This window comes from Frankliniella occidentalis, unplaced genomic scaffold, assembly GCF_000697945.3.
Source record: "Frankliniella occidentalis isolate FOCC.00 unplaced genomic scaffold, Focc_3.1 Scaffold332, whole genome shotgun sequence".
NCBI classification, from domain to species: Eukaryota; Metazoa; Arthropoda; class Insecta; order Thysanoptera; family Thripidae; genus Frankliniella; species Frankliniella occidentalis.
The window spans coordinates 109165-120662 of record NW_026267455.1 but is presented as its reverse complement, the minus strand read 5'-3'; positions in this window follow the sequence as shown (position 1 = coordinate 120662).

Here is an 11498-nt window from a genome sequence, read left to right as displayed (position 1 = left end):
CTCTCTCTTTCTTCCCCTCTCCCTCTCTTGCTCTCTCATATCCTCGACGCCTGGTCCGGAGTGCCCCACCTTCTCACGAAAGAGAGAGAGAGAGGGAAACAAACCTGCCGCGGGCACCGTCATACCCTCCGCCCCGCCCTGCTTCACTCGGTAAATGCAACCGCAGTAGAAAAGTCCCGATTTGAACGAAATGTCCAACTGTTACAAAAAAAAAAGGAAATAGACAACAGACGTGTGCCATTCTTGGAACAGTGAGGAAAGTTAAACGGTGCTTTAACGTACTGTTGCAGTGGGACATTTGTTTCTACTGGAACGGTGGCTCTAATCTCTTCATTTTACAGAGTGCAGGTTCCAAACACTGCTGCCGCAGCCTCTGAAACGGCTGAACATATGTGTTATTTTGTGCTGTTTTTTTTTTGTTTTTGTTTTTAATATTGTCCCGGCCGCTAATTGGAGTTCCGGCTCGAAAGCGAGTTTGGACCAAACGGGGGGTCTGCGCGCTTGGGAGGTAGGCCAGCCGTAGGCACGTGCAGCAGCCCGACGGAGCAGGTGGCCTACCCTACACTTCGCAGGCGTACAGGGCCGCACCGGGTCGCTACTCTCCCGTCCGTCTTTCTGTTGTCTGTCGGTCTGTATGCATGTCTGATATCTGTCTGTCTGTCTGTCGGTCTGTCTGTCTGTCTGTCTGTCTGTCTGTCTGTCTGTCTCTCTCTCTCTCTCTCCTTCCTTTTACCAACTTTTCGTTTCAATTATTAGTATTCATCCGCGAGTCATAATCTTTCGCCCCCGCGCGCCTTTTGCGGCGCGAGCAACAAGTCCGCCAAGGCGAGAGAGAGAGAGAGAGAGCTAACGATAACAAATGCACGCTGCCGATCCCGCCCCGCCCGAGTGGCGCCGAGTGGAGGCGGGCGGGGCGGGGGCGCGGGCAGGAGCCATCGGTGAGCACAACTTTTTTAATTATCATGATTTATAAGTACGCGCCACGCTACGCCGCGCCACCATCAGCCATCACGGCTGGCGGATTCCTGATTCCCGCTAATGGTTGCCGGTAAGGGGCTTAGTGAGGAGGCGACCCGGCCGTTACGGGGCGGCGCGGGGGTGGAGCTGCACCACCGAGCCAACTTGTGCTCCTAATCTGCTCGCACGCCAGGAAATGCATGTAGGCAGGCGGAGAATCCCAGTAGAATTATAGATTTCAGCTTGTGCTTTCATACCGATTGTTTTGCTAAAAAAAATGAAAATAAAAAAAAAAAGGATGGAACGAGCCATTTGTGAGGTGCGCTCGCGGCCACGCCCCCCGCATTTAGCTTTATTTATCTGCCGTCCAGGCGGCGCCTGCCTTCGCCTCCGAGTGGCTGCCTGGCCGGGCCAGGGCGCCGACACGATGATGATGGGCACATTTTAATATTGTCCGCCGCCCTGGTCGTTGGTGTTACCCGTTACACAGAATTCAATTACCTTGATGGCCGTGTTCTGGAGGGAGATGATGCACGCATACATCACACGGCCCATGGGCTGAGGTGGCCTCTACATTAACCGCCTTTTTATTAGCAAATCACATTGCTACACATCGCTCACATAAAAATCTACCCCCATTGTCCCACTGTTCAGAAAAGAAATATTCCTGCAGTAAAAATATGAAGACGTTTTTTTCTCTCGTCAAGATATCCTTTCCTTGACTATTTTTTAAAACCAATTAAACGATTCGTTGACCCTCCGTTCAGCGGCTTCGCTCAGCGGTTTGTAGACTCCTAATTATTCTACAGGACTGCACTCCTAATGAACTTCGATACATCGAGCTTATATAGTACGGGCCCCGCACCAACTTTTCTAATCATGATTACCTTCCTCAATTACGAGAAAAAAAACTTTAAGAAAGGTTCAGTTCGCCCTTTTTCCTCTGCGTAATCGCCCCCTCTTCTAATTATTGCTGTAATTGTTTTCGCTGCGATTACTTCCAATAAAAATTATGAAGAGGCCAATTTGGTTGAGCCGCCCCGATGACTATTCAAGTCACCCCCTTACTTTCGTCCGTGATTTTCTTTCTCCTTCACTCACGTTAAACTTTTTTTTTCTCGCAGTCCGCGTTTTCGGATGAAAATATAAATAACATTAGTAGCACAACATGTCTGTGAAAAGAGCATGGAGATACCTCCTGCCAGAAAGAGGGGCGCTCTGGCATTGCACGTAATGGCATTCTCACACAGTGATTGTAGTCGGCAGTGCGTCACCGTGTCGCCCTTTGGCCTCCAACCCGAAAAAAAAATGTTTTTGGCTGGGGAGCGAACTGGTTTAGAGGCACGGGGCGCGCCATGGCCCAGCACTCTCTGATTTCTATAATACACAATTTTCAGAAAAAGGTTTTTCCCTCCGTATTGTGCTTTCCCCTCCCACTCTCCCCTCTTTTTTATTCGTCGTCGGCAAAGAGACGATAGTCAGACGCCACTTGTCTGCATGAAATACAATCCCCCACCCCACTCCGACCAATAAGAGCAGACAGTCCCGTTTGATAGTGTTTGGTGCGTTGCAGGTACACACAGAAAAAGCAAAATCTGATTTTCGAGATATGCGATTATTCTTTTTCTCGATCAAGAAATGTACCCAGGCTACAACTGTTTTAGTTTATCTCAACCGGGATATACTGGAGTACAGATTATTCCAATAAATACCATTCTAATTCCATTTTCTTCGAATGTAAAGATAAATATGATATCGATGGAAAAGTACTCTCCCGATTAATCGTCTCTTATATTAGAGACACGTTCAACCCCCGCCCCCTTTTTTTAAAATCCTAATAAATACTAAACGACTTCAAATCAAACCCAAATCTCAGCTTTTTTGGTAGGTTTCCTTGCGACCTTTCTCCAGTGCCCGCATCCGTTCAGTTTCGGCCGGTACATATACTCCTCCTTGCCACCGTTCCCTCGGGTCTTACCCCCCGCGGGATCATTCTCCTGACATTTTATTCCAAATTAGATTCAACAAACATTTTTTCCCTCCCGCCCCAGAAAGGCTCCTCCGCGGCCCGTGATTGACACCCTCCGCCCGGCTCACATCCCACTCCCCGCCCTTCCCCGCTGACTAATTGCCCCACCCGCCCAAATAGTCAATTCACATCAATTAACGCTTTTTCCTTCCCCCTCTCTTTCCCCAATTCCAATTGGAAGGAACGGCTGCTGCCATCCTTTCGCTGCATAAAAAAGAGCCGCTGCTGCGCGCGGTCTGTCCTGACACCCGACTCGGTAATGCGCGCGCTGGCTGTCTCCTCTGCTGCGTCAACATTTGCAATCGAGTTAGCGCGGGGCCGCGGCTCAGTCATTTGGCGAAATGACTCTGCAGCACCTGCACGCGCGCAAAAAACCGAAATAAAGAGAGAGAAATATAACGCATGGCGCAATACTCAGAAATGCACCAGCGACTCCCTATACACCCCGCTCGGCTCCCTCCCCGCAGGTAGAACGGCCCGATGAGCTCCCCTAGGTCTCCTGCTCCTTCTCCTCTTGTTATTCCTCGCTAAGTCCCACCCGCCCGGGACCGGGACGGTCCCCCGGCTCGCGCTCCTTGCCCCCGCGACTCATGTACATAATGAGTGAAAATTCATGAGAGAACAGGCTATAGCTGATCCCTTCCAGCGGTACAGCCCCGCGAGAAGAGACGAGACACCTTTTCTTTTTTTTACCCGCCCGTCCCGACCCCGCGCGGCTCTCCTCGCCCCTTCTTTACAAATCTCCGCCTGGCTTTCCGTAACTTGGGCAAGCGACTCAAATGGAAGCCTCATTCAGCACTGATCACAATAATCTGGAGGGAGGAAGAGGGGAGAAGTAGCAGCTCTCTCTCTCTCTCTCTCTCTCTCTCTCTCTCTCTCTCTCTCTCTCTCTCTCTTTTCCTCCCTCTCGTTCGCTCTCTCCCTCTCACTTCTTTTTGAGGGCCACGCGCGGGTCGGGGGCATGGCGCTGTCGCTGACTCCAGAGAGGGCTCCAATCCAGCACGGTGGCGCAAAACTTTCGCGAGTTGTCAACAGATAGCGCGGCAGCAGATGACGCGAAGAGGAAAATGGACAGCAGGACGGCCACCCGTCCCGCAGGAGAAGCAGGAGCAAAGATTTAGCTGAAGCAGCACGAGCGCCAGGCGCAGAGAGAGAAAGAGAGAGAAGAGAGAGAAATGTTGTTGAATCGCTAAGCAGGAGTATTTCCGCCGCAGTGCCACAACCACCGCCACCCCGAACAAACTGCTTTAATTTCTGCCTGGTGGTAGAGCGCATCAAACTACTCTCACTGTCAATGCAGCAGGGTTCGCTACGGCTCCAGGCCGGGCGGGGGTGCGGGGCGAGGCGTGCCGCCGCAGCCCGCAGGGTGATAGCTACCCGCAGGCGCGCGGGACGGGCCGGGCCGCACGGGCTTAATTCTATTCGCGGCATTCCCTCCTGGCGTCGAAACAAGACGCACCGCGCGCCGCCTCTGCCTCCGCCTCCTCCTCCCGGGAAACAAAGAATAATTGAGTTGATTAAAAGAACGTTGTCTTCCGCCCCTCTCACCCCACCCCCCTACCACCTTCTTTGGGGGCGCCGCGGATACCTATTTGCTTGGAGCGCCACCCCGTGACGGGGAGGGGGAGGGGCGCGGCCACTGGGACAGCCTAACCTGACAGTCTGATTAATCCGCAACGAACGGGGCGGCGGCGCTATGGCGCTGGTACACGTGGGAGCGGCCCGCGATCGCACGGCTGGCCTTTAAGTACACGCCGACGGAAAATTAAAGACGCGATCGTCATTCCGATCTACATTTATTCATTTTATTTTTACCTCCCCGCCCGCGCGGCTCCCTCAAAACAAAGGGAAGGTAAATAAAATAAGGCTGCAGTTTACATTGACGTACGCGTGCAAATAATAGAGACTATGGTGATGAATCGAAACTACGCGAGGGTTTACCCGTAATCAGTATAGGTTCTCCCTGCTCTAGTCATTTTCCCTCGCATTTTCCAATAACAATCGAATACCGCACATTTATAGTTTATAGAGAGGACCACATTTTTTTCCCGAAACCAACAAACCACACTTTAATCGATGAATCTAAGAAATAATTCGCATTATAGTAGGTTTCAACCCAGACCATTTGAAATCCAAGTCCAATAACCAGCGTAAGCCCATTGCCCGTCCCAGCTCTGTGAGTCACACCGCTCGAAACTGCGTAGCGTTTTTGTAGTGGCCGGGCGTGATAGGGGCTGAGCGCCACATGATCGTTTGAGCTGCTGCACTGAATAGGACTGTTAGCGCTCGATCCTGTATGGCAAATGTCATCAATGCCGGCCGCATCAAAAGGCGCACAGCCCCCCCCCCCCTCCTCACTTGCGCCCCCCGCGCGAGCTAGTCTCTCTGCCAGTTCCATACCACCGGGGCGCGCTTCCAGTGATTACCAGCGCCACAGTCGCCTGTTCATCTGCATTTTAATAAAGGCCACGGGGGTGGAGTGGCTTGTATTTGCATCCGATTCACAAATATGGTCCGCGGGTTAGGCGCCTCGCCGCCGCCTCGCCGCTCCACGTAACGCCAGCAGGACCGTCGGGGCGCGCGGCCTCACCCCTCCGCCCCGTCACGCCGCTCCGCGGAAGGCGATCGCATTACAAATAGAGAAACCCGAACACCGCGAAATGAGTTTGAGAAGGGAGTGAGCGGGCACTCCTCGACCACCTCGCGGCGGCGGGGAGCGGGCTGCGCGGGGCCACAGCACGCGCCGAGCCCAGAGGACCCCCGGCAACGGGTGGTGGTGGTGGCGGTCGCGGGCGCCAACAGACTTTTAAGTCGATTTACCGGAAAATGAAAATACTATGAGCGGAGCTGACACGCTAAAAGGTTCTCCGAGGTGCGCGTCGTAGTGGGCGGGGAGACGGTTCGCAGCCGTCGTGCGACAGCCAGACGGACGAACAGGACGCGTCATACTTAATTCAGCACACGTCTAATCCCCGTCTGCCCCGGCGGCGTCCACCCGCTAGTTACCCCGTCCTTTTTCGTATTTTCATTCCGTCTTTGTCTTGTCTCGAACCCTTTTTTTTCGCCTCTTCCCCCTTTCCTCGCCACGACCCTCTGCTTTTGCCTGCTTGATCGGCGACACAGAGGGGCGCGCGCGCGGCCTCGCAGCTCTTGTCTCAATCGCCCCACTCCCCTCCTCCTCCTCCCCCGCTGACGTGACGGGTCAATCAGACATCATTCATTGTGTTTGTCCAGGCGCACCTTGACTGCGGCCCGCATGCCAAGTGGCTGGAGCCTGCGGCTTGGAGCGGCTTGGAGCGGCTTGGAGCGGCTTGGAGCGGCTTGGAGACAAGCTGGAGACAGACGCCCCCGGCGACCGCCCCGATGGACCCTGCCCCGCGACCCTTCAAGCCTTTCCCCTCACGCGCGGGTAAAAGAACACAGCGGCCGCAAAGTCAGGCTAAGCCTCGTCTTGTCGCATGCGGCGGGGCGGGGCGGGGCGGGCGGCCAGCCGCGGAGCGCGCGCGAGGGGGAAGTCCCCTTCGCAAACTGCCCCCTTGAGGACGCCGGTGCGCGCGCTCCTCCGCGCCGCGTCGCCGCGACAGTCGGACATGCCACTTTTATTAAATACCGCGCGAGTTGGTGAATTTTGATGACCGCCTCTCTCGGCCCCGCTGCTGCTGCGGCCGCCGCCTCCCCAGGACCAAGAGGAGGAGTGCCTCGAGGACCAAGAACAGGACGCCGCTCAAAGAGAGAGAGAGAGGTCCCGGTGAGCCGCGCGCTGCCTGGAATGCCTACCACCCTGGCCGGCCCCGCGGGGGGCGCCCTGTGTCTCCGCAGCGGCGGGGCGGGGCGGGCCGCATCGCATATGCTCACGGGTCAGTGCGGCCACGTTTGATCCTGGCCGCCCGCTGTCCAGCCCGACAACGCCCCCCCCCCTCCTCCCCTCTTCCCCTCCCGCCTCAGCCTCTCGATTCATCTCTGACCAGTGACTCGATTTCCGGATCGGGCGGCGGCGCTGCGGGCGCGCGCGGGCGGGGCGAGGGCAATCCGAAGGGGTGGACACGGCCACGGCCGGCCCCATCCGAAGGGCATCGGAATACCTGATACTGTGTGTGCGTGTGTGTGGGCGAGCGTTTCTGTGCGTGTGTGGCCGTATGTGTATGCCAGCGCCCGCCCCTGTAGAGCAGGGGACAGAAAGAAGGGGTTGCGACAATCGATGTCAACTGTCAGTTGTTTCGGAAGGGTGCGCGCCGCCCTTGTTGGGGTGCGGCGGCCGCGGCGGCGAGGAGGAGCAGCAGCAGGAAGATCGCCCGCCTGGCAAATGCTGACAATTTTTCGAATCATTTCCCTGATGCAAATATCGCTCCGTCATACACAGCGAAAGGGGTTGCGCCGCCGCGAGGGTGCAAAACTGCGCAGCAGCAGAGCAGGAGGTAAGTGTATTAGGGCTGCAGGGCTGCACGAGAGGGGGGAGGGATGAAGAGTAGGAGTAGGGGGAGGGTTGACGGAACGAAAGCGAGAGTGCGCCACAGGCTGGCGCGTGAAGGGCGCCTGCAGGCCGCTGGGGGTGGGGCCCCTCTGGGTGGGGCCCGCGCGAGTGGGGGGGCCCGCGCTGGGTGCAGCCCTGGCCGCCACCCCGAGGGCGCCCCTAACCCCTCCCCCCTGCGGGCCGGCGGCCTTGGCTCACAGACCCAGCCCGAAGGGGGGAGCCAGGGCCTGGCCGAGAGAGAAAGCGCGGCTGAAAGCGAAAGGGCCGCAGTGGGGCGTAACGCCGAGGCCACGCCCCTCTCCCCCGCCGCCGGCCAATGGGGCCGCGTCGAGCCTCGCGCGGGGGCGCCCACTCCCTCCCCGGCCCGACTGCATAGCGGGGCACGCGGCAGCGGTCGGGCCAAAGGGTCCGCCCCCCGGAAGGAGCCCCAGCAGCGGCGGGACCAGGCCAGGGCCGGACATACATTGGGCCCCCTACGCAGCTCTCTCTCCCATCCACGCTTACTCTCACACCCCCTGTCTTTCTCCAACGCGCTTCGCTTTTTCCACAATTTCGAATTGGGCGCCGTGTATGTCCTGTGCCACGTGCGGTTGGCCCCGGTGCGTGAGGTCTTCCTTCCGGGTCCGTTAGGACCGCCCCACCCCGCCCCGCCCCGCACCGCCACGCCCCATGCCTCTCCTCGTCACGTCGGAGCGCTTGGAGGCGGCAATCACATTCCGAAGGGGATTGTCATACACGCGACAGATGCGTCCCGCGTGGCGTGGCGTGGCGGGGCCGAGGGTGAGGTGACGCGATACGGACGTGCCGCGCTCAGATACGCACGGGGACGATCGCTTTAAAATTTGTTGCCGCGATGAATCGCGCGCGGCCCATATAGAGGGAAGTCATGATGCGAATATTCTATACGGGTTTTTCTTTTGTGTGGCGCGGAGCGATGCGAAAATGGGAGGCAGTAGTCATATAGGGGTAGGAGAGAGAGGGTAGAAGTGAGAGGGAAGTGGGAGAGAGGTGGGTGAGGGAGACAAGAGAGAGAGAGAAAGAGAGAAAGGGGGTAGAGAGGGGGAGAGAGAGAGAGAGAGAGAGAGAGAGAGAGAGAGAGAGAGAGCGATGAGGGCGAGTGAGTGGGTGAGCGGGGTGAGATGACGTGCGTGCGGCTCAAGGACCACAAGGAGGCCGCCCAGCACAATGGAGGCGCAAGACGTCATCAAGGGACAGTGGGGACAGAATTAGCTCAGGAGAGAGAGAGAGGGCGAGAGAACAGGGGACGGCGATGGAGACATTAGAAGGGGGGAGTGTGTGCAGGAGGTCTGACCTGTCTGTCTATCTGTCTATCTGGTGAAGAGAGTCAACTCTCGCATCGGATGGCTGGACTAATTAAACATACGCAAGTTTGAAAATACAGCACAAGATTGAGTGTGGTCGTACACTGTGAAGTCTGTAACAGTGTTAGCTGTAAGAATTTTAAATTTGATACTTCTGGTAAACAGTATTATATAATATTGCTGTTTCTGTCCAGGTTCTATGAACTAGTTGGCAGCTAGCTGTGGCCCACGCAGGAACATAGACAAACATTTTCTAGCAAACTCTGGAGATTCAAATCAGCGAACGCACTATTCTGCGTTAGTGTGATCTCATCTGATCCTGTTTAAACCGAGCTGGTAGGATAAACAAATGGCAACCTCCGGCTGGACAAACTCTACAGACAGACAGACGGACGGAGGAGAGACATGGATGCAGGCGGGAGGGCTGCGGGAGCAACATCCATTCCCACGACTTAAGGCGCGCAGTTTGGCCCGACGCGCTGCTCTGCGCTGCGCCGCTCCCCAGGAGGATTACCCGCGCCTCACCAAGACGCTTAATTTTATTGCGCAAAACACGGAGTGTTTAACTAGACTTCCTTGATAAGCGCGGAAGTCACGCATGCCTCCGCGTGAGTGTGTGTTATGCGTGTGTAAGTGGGTGTGTGTGTGTGAGAGAGCAGGGGAGGAGCGCGGGAAAGGGCTGGAGCTGGAAGAGGGCCACTGAGTACGTTCGCATGTCCGACGGGGACCGATGGGACGCATGGGAAGCGAACCGATCGGGCAGTGCATTATTTAGCGAGCATTATTGACACTTAACTGGACAGAGAGAGAGGGAGAGAAAGAGATAGTGTTACAGAGAGAGACAGAGATAAAGAGATTTTGAATGAATTATCACGTTATTAAGGCCGACGCATGGCCGTTTCCACTTCCATGAGGCCAACATCACTGGAAACGCAAGTGTGTGAATGTCACTCACTTGTCGCTCTCTTTAAAGGGGTGAACGTGTGAATTTTTTCTAGAAAACTCACACGTTTACTCGTGTAAGTGTACGAATGGATATTCGCACACTTACAAGTAGTGAGCGACATTCAGACACTTGCGTTTCCATTATAGTCGCTACAACATCCCCACTCCGCAGGGTGGCGTTTCCCTCAGTATTGAAACAGTGTTAATGGGGTACTTGAAGGAGTGTTGCCTGTCTGGACGGGGGCCTGGCGTGTGTGGTCTCCAGCGGGCCCCTCTACTGGGCCAGACTGAGTCCGGTAGGGGTTGATCCCCGAGGACAAGAAACGGACAATCTCGAGATCCGAGTTAACAGCATAATCCTCTCGGACCATCCGGGCGGCCCGCGGCTGCCGCGCCGCGGGACGGGAGAGGGGCGGGCGAGCGGGGCGAGTCTTAACCCATTGGGCCCCCGGGACACCCTCTCGAGAGGAGAGAGCGAGAGGGAGAGGCGAAGGACGAGGCCCATCTGTTGCCGATTGTTCGGCTGACCCTCGTGGGAAAGTCTCGACGAATAACAGCAAAAGCGCTCCGATTTGGTCATGGGTGTCCAGGCGTGTCCGCAGCCGCAGAATAAATGCGCGCGCATGCATAGCTACACTGGTAAAACAAGTGTTTCATTTTGCACGTCAATTGCCGTTTAAGTTCAAGTGTGCATTTTCTAGACTCTTTGTGATGTCTAACTATGTTATACGTCAGTTGGTGTTTAAACTTTCGACACTTCCGAAACGTATAGCAGCTGCACACCGTATGGTTCCCTATTGACAGCATAGAACTGTGTGTGTCCAAGGGTGCAGAATTTAAACGTTTACAAAACGTCTAAATTTGCACACCACGCAAGTGTGCAACTTGAGTTAAACACCATGTAATGTGCAAAATCACAAATTGCACACGTTGGTGTGCAAATATTGCACACTTGTTTTACCAGTGTACCCGAGCGGCAAAACAAGGGCATAACGTCTCAGGTATACCTAAAGAATATCGGTTTCTACTCGCAAAAAATATTGCAGTATTGCAGTACTTAGCTATACTTGTATTCGCAACAAGTGCAAGTTGTGTTGCCTACATGTTTTACTATCTTTTTCGCAATATTATTTTGTCGCAGAGATATTGTATTTATTTCAGATGCTAGATTAATCGGATGGTCAGTAGGGAGACGCTTTCCTGTTTAACATAATTTGTGACACCGTCTCACTATCTTTACTTTTCAACAGAGAAATACGATAATTGCGCACGGTAAAAACGATGTCTCATTTTTTGAGGGAATGGAAAATGTTTTAGAAACTCCGATATTTGAGAAACACTCCTCCAATATCGCTTCAAATTATGAGGAATCTCCTCATTAAATGAGAAAAATCCTACGGTTTTTTAAGGAGACTTCCTCGAAATCTGAGGATTTTCCCTCAAATCAAGGGAGTTCCTCAAAGTTTTTCCTTTTCCCTCAAAAAATGAGACATCGTTTTTACCGTGCAATGATGCTACAAAAAGGCCTGCGTGCGTGTGTGCGCAACCGCGCGTATACCACAGTAGCAGGGGTACAAGAGGTGCACAGAGCAATTGTCGCCTTTGCCACTTTTGCATCGCAGACCTTGAAAAGGACAGCCATGCGCCGCCGGTGTCGTCGTCACGCCGTGATCAAAGACGTCTTCACTCGGCGGGCTGCGACGCGTTTATGAGCAGCGCCAATTAGCGAGTCAACACGCTGGCAGGGCTCTGCGCGCGGAGCAGCCAGTAACCG